The following is a 22,908-nucleotide window of genomic DNA, read 5'->3' on the forward strand; positions in this document are numbered from 1 at the left end:
TCTCATCACTAAAGATGTGACAGTTAACTTCCGGCGGTGACGCTGCCTCATCTCCATCCACATCTGACGACAGCAATTGGCCCTTTAGACCGTTCTTGCTCTTGTTACTAACTTTGAAGTTGCTGTTGAATGACTAGAGGTTGTCTAGATGGTCATTGTGTCGGGGATGTAGTGACTCTTGCCGCCCTGAAGATCCACCTTCTTCCCTATCTTCTAAAGACATTTCACCAGTACTTTTGGATCGACGGAGCCCACCATGAGTGAAGGCAGCAATACCCTATATTCCATTGAGGGCTTTCTTCACCCGCTTCATGCAGGCATCGCAGTCTATGGAGACCTAAATCTAATCTAATATAACGTAAATCTAAATCTAGCGTAAATAAACGTAAATCTAGTTAAAAATAAACCTAAATCTAATCTAATTTAACTTAAATAAACCTAAATCTAATTTAACGTAAGTCTACATCTAACCTAATCTTTAACGTCTTTTAAGATAGTTTCCTACGACGTTATAACTCTCTTCTTCTTGTGTGTGTGCGCGTGTGTGGATGTGTGTGCCAATAAAAAGAGATAAATGGTATAACCTTTCTATCACCCATGCCAAGTATGATAGATTGATTATGCCATTTCCCTCTTGAATAATAGGTCTTGAGTTCAACTCCTCGTCGGCTAGATCTTTAGGTCTTTTAATTTTAATTAGTTTCCTACGATGTTAAATTAGTTTCTCTCTCTTTCTCTTTCAATGTGTGTGCATTTTTTTGGATCGTATGCATGTTTTCTCTCTCTTTTCCTCTCTCAATGTGTGCGTTTTTTGTTTATGCATGTTCTCTCTCTCTTTTCCTCTCTCAATGCGTGCGTTTTTTGTTTATGCATGCTCTCTCTCTCTCTTTTCCTCTCTCAATGTGTGTGTGCATTCTTTGTTTATGTATGTGTGTATGCGTTTTTGTATATGTTTGTACTCTCTCTCTCTCTCTCTCTCTCTCTCTCTCTCTCTCAAAAACACTATGTGTGTGTGTGTATGTGTGTGTGTGAGAGAGAGAGAGAGAGAGAGGGAGAGAGAAAGAGGGGAAGGGAACATGAGAATGAGGAGAGGGAAGGAGCATACCTGGCTCTCCTTCCTTTCCTCGTGTGTGTGTGTGTGTGTGTGTGTGTGTGGAGAAGAAAAAGAGAGAGAGAGAGAGGGAGAGCGTTACCTGCTCCTTGCTTGAGGGCGTCGAAAAACTCAGATCTGAGATCTGAGTTTTTGGGCGTGCTCGGTTTTTTTTTTTCCCAGCCGGCGTCGCTATGATTGTCGCTACGAGCGTCGCGAATTTACAAAGAAATTTGCGACACTCATAGCAACGCTCATAGCGACGCCGGGAAAAAAAAATTTGAGCGTCGTTGTGTGAGCGTCGCTAATATGAATAGCCTCTTGTAGTGCAAATGGACCCTTTGAAAAGTGGGGCATTGATGCTATGGGTCCTCTGCCTAGGACAAAAAATGGTAAACTCTACATTCTAGTGGCTGTAGACTATATGACTAGGTGGGTGGAAGCACAAAGTGTGGCAAAGGTAAATGAGAGGACAGTGAGCAAATTCGTCTACACTCACATTTGTTGTAGATTTGGCACACCTTTGGAGATTGTTTCTGATAATGGTCCAGGGTTTAGAAAGGGATTGCTCACAGAAGTCTGTGAAGAACTTCGCATTCTACATCGTCACAGTACACCCTACTATCCCCAATCAAATGGTTTGGTAGAGAAAGCTAATGGTGTCATTGCAGGCATCATTAGAAAGATGGTGAAAAACAAGACAAAGTTGTGGGATGACTTCTTGGATGGTGCCTTGTGGGCGTATCGAACCACATATAGGGAAGCCACGGAGTTCACACCATTTCACTTGGTCTATGGTCAAGAGGCTTTACAGCCAATTGAACTAAACATTCCAACAATGCGACTTCATGGCAAATCAGCACAAGATGATCAAGAAGCATGGATGGATCGACTTCTTACCTTAGCTGAGCTTGAGTGGAAAAGAGAAGCAGCATACGAGTGCTATAAGAGGAAAGCCACACAGACAAACGAGAAGCTTGACAAGAACCTGAAGGACAAAGGCATCAATGAAGGAGATCTTGTGCTAAGGTATGACAATCGACTCGACAATCGTTTTGATGCCAAGTTTGAAACTAGATGGCAAGGGCCATACATAGTCAAGAAGGCTTTCAATTCTAGTTACTATCAACTTATGGACTTTAATGGGAAAGAGCACTCCAGGAAGGTAAACGGCTATCGCTTGAAGCCTTACTTGAGTCGCCTTCTACCAAAGGATCTACCAGAGCAAAAGGCCACTATCCCATGTAAGTATTGTTCCATGAAGCATGAGTGTAACACAAACCAAACTTTTAAGGGGCCAAACAATGAAGATCTTGTCAAGGACTCTGAAGCACTCTCTTTGGAAAAGATTCTTTATGATGGTACATGAATATACCATCATCCTGGGGGAGGGCTAATGATAGCCGTTTTTCGGCTCTCTGTGATTGCCATAGTGAGTTATCCCCCCCTATCAAATCACTCAAACACTGTGGTTACCCTCACCCTTTCACTGTATATAGGTGCGTGTGAGTTAGGGGACTTTTCCCATATCTCCTTACTGAAATAAAAAACCCTCAATTAGCTAGGCATTGGGTTAGTTGAGCCAAAAAAATAAAATATATAAAAAATATAAGTATATTATGGCCCATGCGTATGTAAATATTTCTTTGTATATAGGGCCTAAATAAAAGATTTTTTCATAATTATTTTGGTATTTATTTAAATATTTTTACCTAGGTGTGTGTTATTTATGCTCTGTACATTGCCTCACCATTACCACAATTTTTCTTACCATTTTTCATACTCTTTATTCCATATAGAAATATTTTCATGTAAGCTTCTCTTATATTTGGTGTAACTCCACCCCAACAAAAAACCAAAAAAACTAGTTTTATTTATGTGTATATTTTTTCACTATTGTGATTTTTCCCTTCCTACATCTATTTTGTTTTTTTTCTAAAAAATTAGAACACCAAAAATATTTATCTTTTTATGGTAGCCTCATAATGAGAGAGATTTCTTTTGACCCCTTTATATTTTTTCCACTTATATTATTTATATTTGACATGTACATATTGTTTAGACCCCTCAATATTTGATTTTCTTAGTTGTACTATTCACTTATATCATGATCTCAACAATATCTTCAATTATAGACCTACCAAATAAGGTCAAGGGTAGGTGGCATGCATACATGCACTATGGAGGGCTCACTCTTGGAGGTATTCAAAAGAATCATCCAAAGAAGGACCCCACAAGGACCTTGTGCAGTGGAAAAAAACGGTCGGATTTGCTGAATTTTTAAAGTTCACTTGCTCTCCGAATTTGAAAAGGTGATACAAACAAAAGTTGTAGCTCGTGGGCTGAACTTTTGCCTCAAATTTTTTCATATTTTTTGAGCTACGAGCTGTGAGCTATGATTTTATTAGTGGACCCCAGTTTTCCCATGCTATGCAGCCACACTCTCTCTTCCACTTTATCATTTTCCTCTTTCACACACACTTCTCCACTCATCATCCCCACCTCTCTCACCACTCCTCTCTGCACCCTACTCACCTTCTCCTCAACCTTGAAGAATAAGAGAAACCATGGTGAACTCATACCTCCCACACACAATTCCATTCCAAAATTGACCACCTAGTCTCATTTTTCCTCCTCCAAATTACCCATATCTATCAAAAAAACCACAAAATTCAGCCTCTTCTCTTAAAAGACAGCATCATGGTGGTTGATTACTCAGCTTCAATTACCTTGTCTCTCAAGGAAGGTCAAGAGTGGAGAAAAAATGTACCGTCAAAGCTAGTGGACCGTCAACAAGCGTCAAAATTGGCCCTACTCAAGACACTTGGAGCATCAACCTTGTAAGAAATCCACCTTTTCTTACCTCTTAAGAGTTTTTCTTCCTTATTTGTATCCTACATGGATACTCCCATTGTAAATATCCAATTCCATTTGTAAATTAATACTAACTCTACTAACACCAACACACTATCAAAGTCCTATCACCTCCATTTCTCTCCTCTCTCTTTCCCCACCAACTTCTTGATAATTCCAAGCAAAAGAAATTAGATAAATTGCTGAAAATCTAACCCAACCATGGTTAGAGGAGTAACCCTAGCCTTCAAAATTGCTATAAAAGGAGGGTGTAGCTAGCACAAAAAGGGGGGGAGAAGAAAGAGCACTATGCTATAGCTTGAGAAGCCAAGCTCAACCTCTTGAGAAGGATCTCTTGAGTGGAATCTCATTGGCATTATGCATGTGCATGTGTTGTAATAGGGGATTAGCAAGGGAAATCTATGCCATTGTAAGAGAGAGAGTGATCATTCAATTGAGAGTAGGAAATCTATCATTTCTCCTACTAGTGTAAGCCCAACATTTGCTGAATCAAGGAGGGTGGATTTGGACTAAGTTTGAATACTTTGTCTCCCTTCCAACGTGAAGTAATGGACAACAATGATGCGTAAGTGTCTTGGTGTTTTTTGTTAAGTTCTTCATAGCTTGTCTCTGGTGTTGTCATCAATCTAGCCATAAATCCCACATACTGTAAGAGGGCGACAGGGTGGAGAGGACTCCCCTAGCCTTAAGACAGTGATTGGGGTGGCTTTTCTTGTGATGTGTTGTGGTGAAATTTACGCAAGCTATGTTGAACAAATACTAATCTCACTTTGATTTGTCATGACAGATTTGTAAGAAGGTATTAATGCAACAAGCACCCCCTCCCCCTTTCTCTCTCTTTCTTAAATATATAGTTGTGTTTGCTTGATCATTGCCGATACGTTTCAAAGCAGCCCGAGCACTCTCTCTCTCTCTCTCTCTCTCTCTCTCTCTCTCTCTCTCTCTCTCTCTCTCTCTCTCTCTCTCTCTCTCTACGCGTCCTAGTTCGCATCCAAAACTAGGTGGTGCCCCAAATTTGTGTAGGGTTAGGTTGCGGGTTTTTGTGTGTGTTGTTGTTTTCTTCCAACCCAAACCCAATTGAGCAGCACGGGAGCCTAGAAGAGTGCTTAGAGGCCACTCTTCTTGTTGCCCGCCCCGGACCGCCTCAGTACGATAAATTTTTTATAGTTTTACTCTTAGTCTCATGTATAGCTAATTTGGGGGGGGAGGGTTTTGCTTCTAAATACTTAAGTAGGGCGGGCGCAATCATTTTAAATGAAAATGTTTAAAGAATCTAAAAAGATGCCTACACGTTCAGATGCGAGAGAAGAGGAGGGATGTCTTGGTGGAGGCCATGCGTCTCTCTTTCCATCCTCTCCCTCTTGCACGCGCCTTAGCTCTCTCTCTCTCTCTCTCTCTCTCTCTCTCTCTCTCTCTCTCTCTCTCTCTCTCTCATTTGTGGTGCATGACTAGCTATGGCGTAGACGATGGTGAGGGTAGAGGTGGTGGTGAGTGTATGTGAGAGAAGGTGGGAGGAGAGCTTGCTGGTTAGGAGCTGTTGGGATTGCGAATTAGGTGTGGTTATAGAGGACGCTAGGCAAGGTGTGTTGTGCTATTAGCGAAGCCTGAAGAAGGTTGCAGGAACGAGCACATGGTAACTAAGGTGTAAGGGGAGGGGGAAAGACTCCCTGGAATTAGCCCCAATAATGATTTTAGTTTCAACCTTCCCTGTAGGGTGAGTATGTTGCTCAAACTATACCACGTGAGTTCAGCATATAGGGTTTTATATTTTCTCAAATGCATAGAAAATATGTGACATACATAAGGGCATTTAAAATTTGAAAAAATATTTTCATAAAAATGGCTCTTTTTAAAATGCAGGAATGTATTATCTGCATGAGGTTGGGTCGAACCAAGGAGCAACCAAGGGGCAAAATTGAAGCTTAATAATTCAAAGCCCCTGATATATAATAGTTCATTGCCTATTCACACTCCCGATGCAGTTGAGCATTGTCTCTCAAAACTGAAAAAGGAATTTTGTCTTTTCAACATTGGTGATGATATATGACGTAAGAATTCAGCACACTACCTGTAATTTTATTGATAGTAGCTGATAGGTGGTAGCATAAGGTCAATCAAGACCGAAGTGTGTCTAAAACTTGGAATGTTTTTATAAAATCATGTTTAGTAGTAACTTTGTGCCCTAGATGAGCTTTGCCATGCTCTAAATGGATGGTTTTCTTATCACATTAAAAAATCACCGTTCATGAGTCTATCAACAAATAGAAAGAGAGTGCTTTGAAAGTTACAAAGCATCTTGTAGACTTTTAGGAAAGTGGATTGAAAGAGACGTTGATGGCTCTAGTATGTAAAATGAAGTGTAGTACATTGAAAGAGTCCATTGAACTTGCTTCTGTCTTCAAAGATGGCAAGCAAGGCCCGATCGTTCGTCAAATCCAAACACCCCTATGATGCAATCTAATTTGATGGAGGGAAGGGAAGTAAAGGAGCCTTTTAGGATTACAACTCTCTCAGCTATCAAAAGAAAGGGATCATCTATGGCAGAGAGAGACTTTAATGAGTTGGTGTTGACCCCATAGAAAAAAGGAAAGGCTAAATTAGGAAAGTGAATATTATTATTTCCTCAAAGTGTGTAAAATAGAGCATTTCTATAGAGGCCTCGAATGCACGTGATATACATGGAGGGCTCACAAATAGCTTGGTGCACAGCAAATGCGTGCGAACAGTGTCTACACGAGTAGGGAGGAGGGTAACAATAAAAGATCTAGAAGGCAATGTTGTGCCACGTGGAAGGTTGGGGGAAGTAATTTGAAAAGGTCGAGTCGCTAGACGCGACGTAAGCAAACGCGTTTTACGTGGTTAACAAATCTAAAAGTTGATGACAATGCCTACCAGCAGATTACCGTGAGGAGTGAGGACGGGACTTGGTCCCCGCAGCAGCAGCGACGCCTATAAAAGGAGACGAGCTCATCAAGTGTAGCCTCATCAACTGATCAGCTGCTCAGTTAATTCTTTAAGTCGCAATTTTTGCATTCGCCTTCTCTCCACCGCCCAGCTCTCGCGCCTTCACAGATCATAAGTGATGTCTCCCAAGCAGCTTATGGCTGCCCTGCAGCTACCGCTGCTCCTGCTGGGCCTGTTCGTCCCCTTGGCTCCAACCGCTAGGGCCGCCGACGAGGACCCCCTGCAAGACTTCTGCGTGGCCCTCAGCCCCGACGAGCTGGAGGAGCACCAGCTTACCCTCAACGGACTTCCCTGCAAGCCTACCGCCGCCGTGCAGTCCTCCGACTTTGTCTCCCAGCAGCTCCGCAACCCCGCCAATTTCACCGGCAACCTCGGCTCTGCCGTCAACCTCGCTGCTGCCGCCACCTTTGGCGCCCTCAACACGCAAGGCCTCTCCATCGCTCGCGTCGACTACAAGCCCCGTGGTATCAACCCGCCACACGTGCACCCCCGTGCCACCGAAGTCCTTTTCCTCGCCAAAGGCACGCTCCTCGTGGGCTTCGTCTCCACCGCACCTGCCAACCAATTCTTCTACCAAACCATCTATGCCGGCGATCTCTTTGTGTTCCCCCGTGGCCTCGTCCACTTTCAATTCAACCCTGACAAGTCCAAGCCCGCTCTTGCCATCGCCGCCCTCAACAGCCAAAACCCCGGTGCCTCCCAGCTTGCCGTCGCACTCTTCGCTTCCGACCCTCCACTCCCCGAAGAGGTGCTCGAGACCACCCTGGGCATTGACGATGATGAGGTGCGTCGCCTCATCACCAGCGTCCAGAACACCCTCAATTAGAACTAGGGAAACTTTGTCATTGTACGTACACCAAACTTGTTGCGACGAACACGTCCCTAATTAGTTCTCAAGAATAAAAAAAAGTCACCCACACAATCAACCTCCCAATATTGTAACTAATTACCATTGAATTGTTCGCACTGCAGACTGCAATGGCAGCTAGCCCTGCTTATATTTGTAACAAATATATATACAATGGTGTAGCATTTATAAAGATCATTTGTAATTTTTTAATTACTGGCAACCCTGCTTATATTTGTAACAAATATATATACAATGGTGTAGCATTTATGAAGATCATTTGTAATTTGTTAATTACTGGCAATCATCAGGTCATTCAAGCATGTAAAGAGCTTCTTTGAAGCAAGAGTTTTTCATAATGGATCTAGGAGAGCTCCATTAATTCCTTTTTAAGAATTGAAATTATAGGCATGAAAGAGGGTACATGGCTATCCCCAAAAACAATATGCTTTGAATATGTTCGCAACATATCATATGCATGATTGTATTGTTATTAGTTACAGTATTGGGAGGCTGATTGTGAGCCTGTAGTGCAAGCAATTCAATGGTGATTAGTTATAGTATTGGGAGGTTGATTGTGCATGGGTAACTTTTTCAATTCTTGAGAACTAATTACGGAGGTGTTTGTCACAACAAGTGTTGTGTACATACAATGACAAAGTCTATTCTTGATTTGGCAATGTCACTATTACTAGGGTTTTGATTCTCCAATGCTAATGCAATGGCATGGCTATGAGCTACAGGCAGTGCATGAGACGATGGTATGGTGATTGATGAAAGATGTTGGTATGAACTCCATTGTGTAAGATAACAACCATCCAGGTCATGAAACCCACCTTTGTAAGATAACAACCATCCAGATCATGAAACCCACCCCCTTCCCTATGCCGAATGCTCTCGGTGTCTCTCTCTAGAAGGAAAACAAAGACAAGAGAATTTTTTGAGAGTCAGCATATTGTCTAGAATGCAAGCATGAGCACAACATGCATAAATGTCTCTACATTCTCCCTACAAATTATGATCCAAGGGAATCACCATTGAATGGCTTGCATTGTATGCTCACAATCAACCTCCCAATACCGTAACTAATTACCATTGAATTGCTCGCACCACAGCTCGCAATGGCATCTTTTCTTATGTTTGTATTTCTTTTTTTTATATGGCCCCATGTATAAATGTAACAAATATATATATATCACTATTTCAACACATGCTTCTCCAAGATACAATGGCGTAGCATTTATATGGATGATTTGATTGGTGATTGGTGGCAATCATGAGGTACCTTAAGCATGTAAAGAGCTGCTTTGAAGCAAGAGTTTTTGAAGGATCTCGGAGAGTTGCGTTACTTTTTCAACATTGCAATTATAGGAACAAAAGAGTGCACACGACTATCAAAAAAACAACATGCTTTGAATATGTTGGTAAAGTATTGTACGAATGATTTTATTGCTATTCCCTTGGATCATAATTTTCACGGGGAATGTAGAAATATCTATGCGTTGCTATTCCCATGTTTTGCTCATGCTTGCACTCTACACAATATGTTGACTCTCATCAAGTCCTCTTGTCTTTATTTTCCTTCTAGAGAGAGACATAAAGAGTGTTTGGCATGGGCAGGGGTGGGATTCATAAGTTAGATCGTTTTTCTCTTACACAATGGAGCTCATACGTACAACATCTTTCATCAATCACCATACCATCATGTCATGCATTGCCTGTGCAGTGTGGACCATAGCCATGTCATTGAATTACAACTTGAGAATTAGAACCCTAGTAAGATTGCATCATAAGATTTTGTGAAGTGCATGAGCGGGAGCATGTGTGAGTGTGTGTGCGGCAATGGAGAAGAGAGGAGAAGAGGAGACTTGTGTTTCAGGGGCTAAACTTACTATCAACATGTGAGCCCCCTTATTCTATTAGGTACATAAAGAATAAGTATAGTGGGTGGGCACCTCGCCTAACCGATCACATGGGCTTTACCCCAACAACCTCCCACGTAAAGGCCAATGTGGCCATGAGGGGGAAAACAAAAGAAAACTAACATGTACAAGGCCATCACAAGTATGACCTTAGCCAATGCCCACTGGATCATTGAATCTGTGTGCATGTAGCTCTAATTGTAGAGGAAGTATAGAGCGATCGACCACATACTCCTCACTAGAGCCGCACACATCCCACGGGTATCTCAACATACACTGCAAAATTCCCCTATGCTCAAGGCCAATATCAGCCACTACATGGCTGATTGCTCCCACTACAAATGCACCTACCACAAATACAATATCAGGTCTCGAGATTAGTATATCGTACTTGAGACTCTCGAATGATGATGCAGTAATGACAATCTCTACCAATCTACCATCTTAGTCAAATCTAGCTCAAAACTCCACTCATGGTAATCACTTTGACATTTGAGTTTTCAACGACGCCAATCGTAGAGGAAGTGGGGCCAAAAAGTTTTGCCACAAGACATCGAGCAAAGTTTGCTTCATGCCACCACCATCCGAGCATCACACTGGCCAGCGCAAGCTCTTCTCCTCCCACTCTCAATGCCTATCGTTGCCTGTGCCAAGTCATCCCCTCTTTTTTCGTCCCTTTCCCACTATAATTGCCCTCCCCCCACTTTACATTGGGCGGCCTCTGATATGGGCACAATCCTTGCTCGTCGCTAATAGGCGCCACCTCTCCCAAAGGGCACCACATTTGGCATGCATATTGACCAAAGCATTTCTAAGCACCAGATCTAGCATGAAATGATCAACCAAGGTAGTGGCAAGCTCCTCTGCATTCGGTTAAAATTTCCCGTGGCTTCCTTGCATAAGCACAATAGGCATACCCTACAATCAATGCTTTCCATGGACGACAGTTTGAACAAAAAAGCTCATCAGAAACTTTATGTGATTTTGTAAGGCAACCACATTTGCCATATGTATCGACCAAAGCACTGCTAGGTACAACATATCCACCAAATCATTGCCTATCACATCATATATCTTGAACCGCCCCCAATTAGCATAATTTTTTAACAAAGCACTAGCAAATAAAGCATCTTCCTCTGACAATTCCCAATCAGTAATCATATTGTGAATTCCCATATCAACCTCTTGTATCAGGGCCACATGCCTTTTAGGTGCAAGCATGAGTGAAGGCATTTGGAGAAAGATCTTTCATTTGCATCCGATTTAAACACATTTCTTCCATGCCAATAGTTCCCTCATGCTTTCGTAAAAGCATCACATCTGGCCTACACATCAACTAAAGCATTGTTAAGCACAATATTTGGCATAAAAAATCAAGCAAGGCATTGTCAAGCATCTACTTTGGCTCAAATATCAAGCACCCCTATGTTGAGCAGAATTTTAGTTGCATGCCCCATCAATTTTCTCTACTGATGGATATCCAAAGCTGCATAGAGAATTGATATGGCCATAAGTTGAGTGTTTAATGCCCGATTGAGCCCTGTAAAGCACACGTTGTAGCCCATGACAAGCACTATCAGTTGGACCTTGTTAAACTTAATTCTACTTCGTCAGCACACATCTCGAGGTGGATCAAAGCACTGGCAAAACCGACCTCTAGAAAATCTTATACTGCCCATATCTTTCTTGTTCAGACTCCGATTGACGAGCCGTAAAGAGGTGCATGGAGAGCATGTCAACCACTACAGTTTTGACCTATAAAACCACATTTTAAAAGCATCATTACATCTTGGCATGTAGGCAGCAACTTCATTTCTAAGCTCCAAAATCCACATTTAGCATACATCTTAGCCATCTTGATGACATAACAGCTACTGCTAGCATTGTTCATAAGTTTGGCAAAACTTGAAAATGCATTCAGATCCATAGCTTTCATCCCATGCTCACAAAGTGGTACAACATCCACCCCCTCTGAACCTGCACATCCTTTGGTATGTGGCAATCTTTAGAAGTCCTTCAAGGCAACATCTTCATTAGAAGACACAACTTCATAATCTAAATCCCCATCTTTATGCACATTCAAGTCTCCATCTCCAATCTGCAGCTCTGTATCCCTTTTTTATATATATTTTGACACGTTTACCTTCAACTAAAACCTTTAACTTTGTGCCATCCATTTCACAACTTGTAAATAGCATTGAGAAAAACATGTTTAACCACATAGGGGCCAAACCACCACTTAACCACCTTGCACATAGCTGTGTATTGATTATCTAAACTGCTATCATAAACAAGAACCCAATCCCCGTCTTGAATAGCATTTGGTCTTAGCCTATGTCGTTTCTCAAAATCATCCTTGTTCTTTAAACGAGAATCCCTTTGTAGCTTCCACATCCTCACTTTCTCCTTTCTAGCTGTTGAATCCTCAAAGCAAGTAAATCTTCTTTACTCATCTCCATATCCCAAGGTAATATACTCCATGTAGTTATTGTTTCCTCAAGAGGCATAATAGGTTTCCTACCATATATCAACTCTGACAGCATGAACCCTATAGTTGTAGTGTGTGAGGTACGATCAACCCATAAAGCATATGGTAGAAATCGAGGCCAATCATCACCAATATGTCCTTTGCATAGTTTAGCCAATGCTTTAATAATGAGGGGATGTCCTCTTTCACTTTTACCATTTCCTTTAGGGTTATATGCAGTAACTTATTATCGAGAGGAGCAAAAAAGTCCCTGGCCTCATCAGCATCCAGTTCTCCTCTGTCTCCAGTAATTTTACCAACACATCCATATCTACATATTACATCTTCAAGGCAAAACTTGCATATCATACCTGTAGTGTTGGTTTGCAAAGCCCTCCCTTCAACCCGGTTTGTCAAATCTTCCCAGGCAAGCACGATGTACCTCATTTGTCATAACCTTGTGGGAATTGTAATCAAATCAACTACCCATTTGAAATGCATGCACAATGGATACGTTGGATGTAATCCATCATGATGCTTTACGCTTGAGTAAATTCGACATACATTACAAGTTTCAACAAAGTGCATCACATCTTATACATACCCTTCCACCAATATTGATCTTTGATTTTAGCAAAGTGGTCCAAACTCCCCTGTGTCCTGTCCATAGTGACTCGTGAAATTCTTTAAGTATGTGGAGTTGTGTTACCTTATCACAAAAAACTCGCTGAGGGGTTCCTGTTCGCTTCTTTGGATGATTCCATAAAAACTCATCTTGTAAGAAATACCTGTAAGCCTTCTTTGGAATTTGCTTAAACTCTTATTCGGTCCAATCCTCCTGCTTCTTCAACGTACTCAAATATTTCCGAATCGGCAACCATTCACCTTCATATTTGTCCTTCGTAAACGATTGTAGTGCAAAAAACATACTTTTACATTATACATTTAATTTTGAAGAGGTAAAGAACCTCAATCCCACATCTTCAGCTTCAGAAACCATAGTCTCTTAGTCTTCAAATCTGGCCCTAGTTAACATATCAGCTATCAGATTATCCTTGCTTGCAATATGATGAAACTCGGATTTAATGACTTAATATATGCCATCCAGTGCAGCATGGCTATGTCTGGTGTAGAGTAACTTGTGATCTTCCCAAGTAATGGTAAGCAATATGTCTCTACTGTTACAAAAGCACCAATAAAGTACTCCTTCTCAAATCTTGTGTGCATCCAACTCTAATTGTAGAGGAAGTATAGAAATAGATCACATACTCCTCACTAGAGCCACACACATCACATAGGTATCTCACCATACGTTTGCAAAGTGTCCCTATGCTCAAGTCCAATATCAGCCACTGCATGGATGATTGCTCCCACTGTAAATGCACCTATCGCAAATGCAATCTCAGGTCTCGAGATTAGTATCCCGTACGTGAGACTCTCAAATGTTGATGCAATCCTAGCAATCTTTACCAATCTGACCATCTTAGTCAAATTTGGCTCAAAACTTTACTCATGGTAATCACTTTTACATCCAAACTTTGATCCCTCAAATCCATCCTCGTGTCCATCGCATGTCACATGCGCACAAAGAGCATCTGTCTATCCGAACTCTGAGTGGCAAGAGCAATGCCTAGATCCAACTCACACCCATCTGACTTTGGTCTAAGCATATCCATGAATGGCTGAATCATATGGCTAGGGGTCTATGGACTTTGTGAGGTTGTTATTGCGTAGGGAACACTATGTCTGTAATCTGGATCTACCCAGGTGCTGGCTCTAGATCCCTTTGGGTATCTTCTACCAAACTCCTTAATTGCTTGACTCGCTCGATCTTCTCTGTCGGGTTTGGGTAAGTTCCTATCTTCTTCTTGGGTCCTGGCCATTGTGTCTCATGAAGACCTTCCTTATTGGTTTCTTTCCTAGTGGGCCGTTTTGGTCTCCATGGTTTCACCTGAATCAGAATCCTCTTCAGCGTCGTTCATATATACGGGGTCGTTAGCAGTCCCTATGTTGGTCTTTGAACTAGGGTCTGACTTCACTGCTTTTTGTGATCTCTTCCTTCGTCTTTTCTTCTTCTTCTGAGATTGGGCAATTGATGCTGTGTCTCTTTCTTCAAGAATAAAATTACGTTTTTGGAGCATTGATCGTGTGAGTACATTTACTGGTACCACAGGTGTACTTTTGACGGCTCCTCGGTAACCTCAATCAAGTTTAATGGCATGATCTTCGGGCATTTGGATTATTCAGACAATGGGCAATCAAATTATCTATGCTCCATCTATGCCACATCAATTACACATGAGTATCGGCATTGTAGACGTGCTTGCTTACTTGGTTTGCATTAGTGTAGCATTCTTTTGTAGCCTAATAGGACACTCGGGTACACGATGTGGACCTCCACACTTGTAGCATTGAAGAGGTGGTCTCTTGGCAGTGTAATTGATATTCTGGCCTCTTGCAGCAAGAGTAGCTATTTGATAGACAGGTTTGACTTATCCCCAATAGTCCTCCATATAGTATTGTGGACTTTCTTCAAGTGCATCAATCCCATAGGCAATATTAGGGTCTATATCTTCCTCACAGCCTTCCAAACAAGCAATAGATGACTCACAACCCACTTGATTCACAGAAGTGATTCTCGAATGTGGTGGTTGCAGTCCTAGCATTGGAGGTGGTAAGGGTGTTGTTTGAACAACACTTTGGGCCCTAGGGACCATGTGTTGTGACGTTTGTTCAAGAGGTGGGGCCGACATCAATGCAGGCACTCGAGGTGTGTCTGTCCATGCTAAGGTTGGTCTATTGGCCATCGTGCACTTAAATACTATGCAATCCTTAGCTTGATGATCATACCTCCCATAGGCATTGCAATTCCCATTGAATTTTACTCTAAAAGTCGGGCATTCACTGGTACTATGCAGACCATAGCATACTGAGCAGCATTGTTTCTCCCTTCTTGGATACATATGATTGTTTTGCGGAGCACGATTGTCTTTAAGACTCTCTTGAATGGCCTTGGTGAGGTTTGCTAAAGTCATCTCAGATATCTTTGTCTCCTTAGCAATAGGATTTAGGGTCATTGGCTAATGCCCCGATGCTTGCGAGCTAGTAGATTTAGGCTCAGCAGACACTCTTTCTCCTTGAATCATTAAATTATCCTCCAATTGGATCGCATCGGTGGTGACTGCTTCCCAAGTGGTGATACCTCTAATGATTAGGCCATTGTAGATATCCTCCTGTTGTAATCCCCTAATGAATCTATCAAACAATTGGTTATTATTGAAGCGCTCATTTGGATTACAACAAAAATTCAAATGCTTCAAGCAACTAATAAAGTCTCTCACCGACACTCCTTCCCCTCGTTGGGCTTTTTGGAGCTGAGATGCTACACCCCAAAGTACTCTCTCTCATATGTATTCTTTCAAGAACGGTCTCCTAAGAGTAGGGTAAATCGTTTTTCTTCCACTCTTAGGGTTCTATACCAATCCCCAGCCTTCCCACTTAAGGTTAGGCTTAAAGCATTACTCTTATGCAGGTCATTGTGTTCTCCTAGAGAATTGCATATTTGTTCAAACACTTCAATATGCTTTCTCACATCCCCGTCTCCACTAAATTTTTGTGTGAGCTTGGCTATTTGTACTGCCTTACTTCTAGGCTCTCTATCAGGTGTGTTACTCATATTCTCACCAATAGATCGATCGATAGCTTGAGCAAATGTTTCCAAGTCACCTAAGTGAGCAGGCACCGTGGGTGAAGACGCTCCAACGACTACATGTGGAGTAGGTATTGGCATTGGGCTTGGTGCATAGGAAGCCCTTGGGTTCCAAGTTTGGTACGGTGTTGTGCCATGTGGCTGTCCAAAGTTCATATGTGTGGCCTTAGGCATATCAGACGTCGGATTTGACATGCTAATGCTAGCCCATATGGTCCCATTAAAATAAGAGCTTGGGTGTTGTGGTTGTGGAGCATAGGGTGTTGAAACAATGGGAGGGGCTGGAGCTACATGAGTACAAGGACCCAAGGTGTATACAATTGGTACACACTTGTAGGTATTGTTGCAGGCATTCAGCTACCATGTAGCGGTGCTTTACTAACAATTGAGGTCCATGGCGTGTTTCTTGGCATGCCCATCATTAGGGTAGTCATGGTAGCCATGGTGTCATCAAGGGAAAGATGAGCTAGACTTGAAAAGGTGAAGCTATCACTTGTGGGCTCAGATTACACTGAGACCCCTGGCGAAGCAACATATGGAGGATCCATCGGACTTACATAGGGAGTCTCCATTTGCGATAAGGTTGGTTTTTTAGCCTTCCCTGTATCCAAGAATCTCATGAGACCTGTTGAAGTATGAGGATCCCCTTGTTCTGTCTCTCCAGCTCAATAACCCTATGGATGACCTCACAAACTCTTTTTTGTTGATCCTCTACACTAGTAGCACTCGTTGTGGATTGTAGAACATCTAACCAACCCACGTGATAGGTGTGACATGTGTATAGGTTGGTTAGAGTTTCCGTTTATAGCTCGTACTCCCAATTCTTGTTTAGCAACGCTCTATCTAGGATTGAGGTGCGAGGGGTGTCCTTTGAACTAGATGCAATGTGGCTCTCTATGGGTTGACCCTTAATTGTCAATAATTCAGGAGCACTCGATTGCTCACGTGGCATGTATGTTGACATAGGAGCTTTCGTTTTTTGCTCTCTCCTTTGCTCTGCCCTACATAAGCTCTCGATTTCCTTTTCATTTGATGCAATGATATACCGCTTAACCTCTTGCACTTCGACAAGGCTTCTACCATCAAGTAATATAACCTCTGAGGGGAATAGCTCTGAAGAGTCAGGGGGTGCAATGAATGGAGTATTCACGTGCACACTCTCTAAGAGCATGGGGTCTACGTTGGTCATGAATGGCCCACCCCCCTCATTTACATCGTTAGCTCCATGTTTAGAGAGCGAGTGGCTCTACTAAAGGTTTCCTTCAAGCAACTAAGCACGCTCGGCCCGGACCGTGGGCCCATGGCATGCATGTCTTGGCTTGAGCTATCGGGATTAGGCATTGGGTAACCGTCCATGATGCCATAGTCAGAGGAAGAGTCACTAGACGCAATATGCGGGTCCTAAGTGGTACTGCTGCCTTGGGTTCCCATTGAGGGCCTAGAGTAGGCCTAAGGTAGAGGAATAATGAGTGCTGGCGTAAACGGAGACACTCTTGATGTGCTCGTCCTCTAGCACACGACCAAAGCATAGGTGCATGTGACCTCAATACTCTAAAAGTGTTGGTGAGTGCCCATAAAGGCCACTCACCTAGTTTTTTAGGTGTTTACAACCCAATTTTATTTTTTTTGGTCCCTTTTTTTAACCGAGCCATGAAATATGGCGTGCAATAGCACAAGACAAGCGTCTTGGCTAGGGGGACGTGTCGTGCTTTACAGCCCCTGATTTGGTTACGTACAACCCTCGAAATCCTAAAACTAGTCTTTTCATAAGTGGTCGGAGGACTAGAATTAGTAAGTCCAAAGGGTGAGTGTAAAGGGGATGGTGGAGGACTTGAGGAACTTGTCTCACATGCCCTCCCTTCACTTGAGATCCTAGTCTTTATATATAAGGTAGTGTGACTAGTATATCATAAGACTGAGGACTGAGGTCTGGGCCTAATAAGCTCGGACTCAGGCTCGAGGCTCGGGGGAATTATCCCAATTCCTTCCTTTCAGGATAAGGATTTTTAAATTTAATTTTTGAATTTCTTTTTGGTCTCAATATTCCCGAACGTTTTTTTTTTCAAAAAAAGCTTTTCGTGAGGATAATGTGGCAGCGTGGACACCGAGCTCCCACGCACACACGGCAGCTCCTAGGAGCTCTGTCTAACCTCCTTGCAGCTAATTAACTATCTAACACAGAATTGCACACTCACACACAGTCAACCCTGCGACTCACTATCTACTCCACTTCTCACTGTCTACACTCAGGAACAGCTCTACTAACACCTTCACAATACAGATCTTGCAAAACTAACAAAAACAAGTACAATGCAGTACTAATAAACCTTACAACCACTAATAGAATCTGACAAAAACCTGCTTAAACTGCATATTACAGTCACTTAATAGTAGTTAACAGAAAACCTACTCATCTGTCCATTGCAGCCACTTAACAATTCTCATAGAACTCAACAAAAAGCAAAAAAACAGATGGAAGAAAGGCTTCCAGAGGTAGCAATGAGTGCTCCTCAAGCTTAATGCAAGGCTGTCCCCGGTACTGGTGCCAAAAATGTACGCTTTGCCATACATAATGAAGACTGGGAACTTGCCTATGCACTCTGTGCAAGCCATGAAAGGTTGCACACACATAGCTAGACAGTGCTAGCAAGCACAAAGAACAATTATGTATCACTCACATCTCAATGCTTCCGTCGTGAAGGATCATGTGCTGCGAAGAAGAAGGAGCTGTCGTCGATGTTGCACTATCGAAAAATTTGCGGTCTTGCCAGGAAAGCACCAGGCTTTTGGCTATAAGAGTTTGTGATAGAAGTCCAAAAAGTATTTGACGGAGTTAAACCATAGATACCATGAAGTCTAGGGTTTGGAAGGAAGTGCAATCAACGAAGCCCCACTCTTTCTCTCTTGCACTCACACACACAAAGAAAGAACACAAAAGAGAATATCAAAACAACACAAAGATGAAAACATCAAGGCTATGGTCATATCATATCATGGGTAATATGAAAGGGTTAATAGATGAGTTAATGGCGTTCAATCTTTGCCGACCAAACAGGCTAGAATTGTTCTTTGGAATTATAATTTTGTGCTTACCATAATATATATGTTTTGTCTAGTGATTGGGAGTAATTGTGTGTACAACTCCTCTTGGTTCATAGCAAGATAACTACACTTACGTCAAAAGAAAAGTTGTAGTCTATAAGGGGTAGTATGATGGGATCCGGTGAAAGAAGTATTTCATTGAGCCTTTCTAGGCCAAAGAGAAACACTATACGTTCTTGAAAGTATATTTTACGGCTACTCCATATATTCATTCTAATCGATCGCACAGAGTGGAAGCGATAGAAATTCACATCATTTGGATTATTCATTTAGGATAATATGCGAGAAATGTAGATATGAGAGAAGTGAAGAGATGAGAAGTTTCCCTCCCAAGCCTTATTCTTGCCCATAGGCTAGGCAATAAGGATACTGCGGGGAGAGATGTACCTGTAGCAAGGAGAACCTAGAATTTGTAGAGAGAATGGATTTTTAGAGTGAGAGAGATAGGTTTGGTTAGAGAGGGAGATGAAACTAGAGATATATGTTGGATTAGAGATAAAAAGAAGATGAAAAAGAAATCAACAAAATATCAAAGTAGAACACATCTTACTTGACAAACCCTTCGGGAGTTATTCACCATTTTTTATGGAGAGAGAAGAAGAGGGAAGACTTCAAGCCTTGATTGATCCACCAACTTCAAGTCCTTCTTTGATTAGAGCTTATATTCCAAAAATAGCTTACAAGATTGGCTAGTCTTTCTCTAGGAGTAAGTGTAGGCTTAGGCTTATGTTTATGGCTAAGTACAATTAGGTATTACTACTCTCACTCGCTCATGAATTCATCTCATGAATGGCTTGAATGGTTTTTTAAGGGAGAAGAGGTCCCCTTTTATAGGTGAAGGGAACCGCCAAGGGTTTACACAAGAAGAGAAGAGCCAGTGTGAACAGAAACTGGAAAAGTTTGAAAAGGGGTGTCCCTACATGATGTGGGCAGACTAGGGTCCAATATTTTGATCATATCTCCTCAACCGTGGCTCCAAATAAAAAAGTAAAAATAGGGCCAGCACATTCAGCTCATTAGCTATACGACTCCCTTTTTATATACTTTTTTCAATTCGGATTGGAACCTTGTGTTAAAAAATTGTCAAAATAGGGTACAGTTTTGGCAGCAAAAGTCTTCTTGTGGTCCCCTTAACCCAGAATTTCATTTGATTCCAGTGGACACCTCATGCAATATGAAAGCATGACATTGCTCCTTGACAAAGTTTTGTAATCATGCTTGCAATAATGCAATTAAATAGGTATATCTTTGAAAATAATGTCACTTTAGTGTCCCACTAGGATTTGATTCCTTCCTAGTAGCTATTTAAAAAGAAATAAAAGGAAAAACATAGAAAATACATAGAATATATATATATTGTAAGTTACCCTAGATATAAGATCTACCTAGGGTGTGAGATAATGATGAGATAGTAGAAAGAAATAACCAATGTTTTTTGCCCCAAGTTAAAGAGGCGGAGCTATTGACGCTTTTCCCATAGTATTTTTTGACGATAAAGTAAGAATATGTTACCTTTGAGATAAATAATAGGTTGAGACATAAAGCTTATTATTATACTTAGATATGTATATGTACATTATACTGAATATACTTATGTATCTAAAAAGTTGCAAGATAGATATTGTAGCATTCATTCCCACTATGTACGTGTCACAGCACGACATCCACCCCCTCTAAACTTGCACATCCTCCGGTATGTGCCACATTTTCTCTTCGGAAGATCAGCCCTCTTGTACATCTTCCTTGCTTTCTTCTTAACTGGATGATTCCAAAGCTTCATCTTCACTTTGATCTTCACCTGTGTTTTGTTGTTCCTCCTCATCAACATCTTTTGGATCATTGTCACCTCTTCTCTTAAACATTTTGATCCTTTTTCCTGCTATGGAAATCTTTACTTTTGTGCCATCCAGTTCAGACAAGCTGTAAGTACCATTTTCATGCACATGCTTTACAACATACAATCCAAACTATCTTTTTGAAAACTTACGCATGACTGTGTGCTGGTTATCAAGGCTACATTCATACACTAAAACCCAGTCACCTTTGTCAATTGCTTTGCTCCTGAGCCGATGTTGCTTATCGAAATAGTCCTTGTTTTTCAACCTTGCATTTTTTAGTCGTTCTTTTGCAGCCTCAATGTCTCTAAGTCTTCTCTCTAGCTGCCTTATGCACAATGCAAGGAGACCTTCCCTGCCAAACCCTCTTGCCAAGGTAGTGCATTCCATGTGGGAATTGTATCTTCAATCAATGTCACTCGCTTTTGACCATACATTAGCTCAGCAGGCATATAGCCAAATACTGAGCTAGTGTTGTATGATCATCCCATAAAGCATATGGTAACAATTTTGGCCACTCACCAACTCTTCCTTCATAAGCTTTGGCCAAAGTTTTGATGATAGGAGGATGCCCTCTTTCACTCTTTCCATTGCCTTCAGGGTTGTAAGTTGTAGTAAGAGAAATCTTGATTCCTAATCTAGAAAAGAACTCCCTTGCTTCCTCGGCATCCAGCTCACCTCTATCTGTAGTGATTTTCCCCACATAACCATAATGGAAAATCACCTCATCAAGAAGGAATTTGCACACTGTTTCTGTGGTTTTAGCTCTTAATGCTCTTCCTTCAACCTGGTTACTTAGGTCCTCTCGTGCAAGAACCAAGTATCTCATCTGCCAGAGTCCTAAAGGCATTGTGACTAGATCCACAACCCATTTATAGTGCATGGCTAGTGGATATGTAGGGTGCAATCTATCAGGATGTCAAACATTTGAATACATTTGACAAATTCTCGGGGGTTCACTATGTGTAAAACTACCATATCACGTGCATTCAAAACATGTTTGTAAAACCCCTTATCTGTGAATTTTGTTAGGAATATAATGTACCCTTTTCTTTGAAAATCTTTAAGTTTTCTTCAAATTTGAAAAAATAACACACTTCTGTATATATATTTTTGTAAGTTTCAAGAACTTTAAATACGCTTCTGTTGAACTCACGTGATAGGTTACATTTTTATTAGGTGACCTCCCCGGGGACAAGTTACACACGACTCTACAAATTGAGATACATCTTTATATATACCCTTCCACCAGGTGACCTCCCCGGGGACAAGTTACACACGACTCTACAAATTGAGATACATCTTTATATATACCCTTCCACCAGTATTTTTCTTTCAACTTGGAGAAGGTTGCCCACACACCCCTATGTCCAGCCCATAGACTCTCATGAAACTCTTGCATGAGCTTTTCTTGAGTCTCTTTTTTACATATAACCTGTTGTGGTGTAGCATCCTTTTGTTCAGGATGCTTCCACAAGTAACCATCCCTTAAAAAGTACCCATATGCTTTCCTACGTATCCTCTTGAATTCTTGTTCAGACCAATCATAGAGTACTCAAAAAACTTCCAATAAGAATCCAATCACCTTCATAAAGCTCTTTCAAGAACATTTCAAGTGGATTAGTCATGCAGACATTGTTACCTTTGACATGATAGATAGAATAGAACTTTGTGCCTACATCATTTCCCTCCTCAATCATCTGTGACTCATCTTCATACCTTGCCCTTGATAGCATATCTTCCACTGTATTTTCTTTACCTGCAATATGCTTAAACTCGGGCTTTAAGGACTAAATGTAGGCAATCCACCGCAACATAGCAATGTCTAGCCTTGACCAACTTGTAATAATCCCAAGAAGTGGTAGACAATCTATTTCTACAACCACACATGCACCAGTTTGGTGTTGTTTTCCATTTTTCAAGGCTGTAACTATACCCCATCACTCTCTCTGTATCTGTGGATAGTTTCTTGGGCAAGCACTTAGTACCTTTGCTCCAAATCTCACCACATACCTGTGTCCTTCTTCGCCATCTTTCCCTATTGCCCATCCAATCCTTATAGAACTAGTGTCTACTGTAACAATTATTGGCCTTTGAC

At 41.6% G+C, this 22,908-nt stretch overlaps 1 pseudogene; it reads left to right on the forward strand.

Annotated features, from left to right (window-relative positions):
• The first annotated feature begins 6,951 nt into the window (after positions 1 to 6,951).
• Positions 6,952 to 7,988, forward strand: LOC147452156 (germin-like protein subfamily 2 member 4 pseudogene; annotated as a pseudogene).
• The last annotated feature ends 14,920 nt before the right edge of the window (positions 7,989 to 22,908 follow it).

This window comes from Adiantum capillus-veneris, chromosome 8 (assembly GCF_014529385.1).
Source record: "Adiantum capillus-veneris isolate H3 chromosome 8, ASM1452938v2, whole genome shotgun sequence".
In the NCBI taxonomy this organism is placed as follows: Eukaryota; Viridiplantae; Streptophyta; class Polypodiopsida; order Polypodiales; family Pteridaceae; genus Adiantum; species Adiantum capillus-veneris.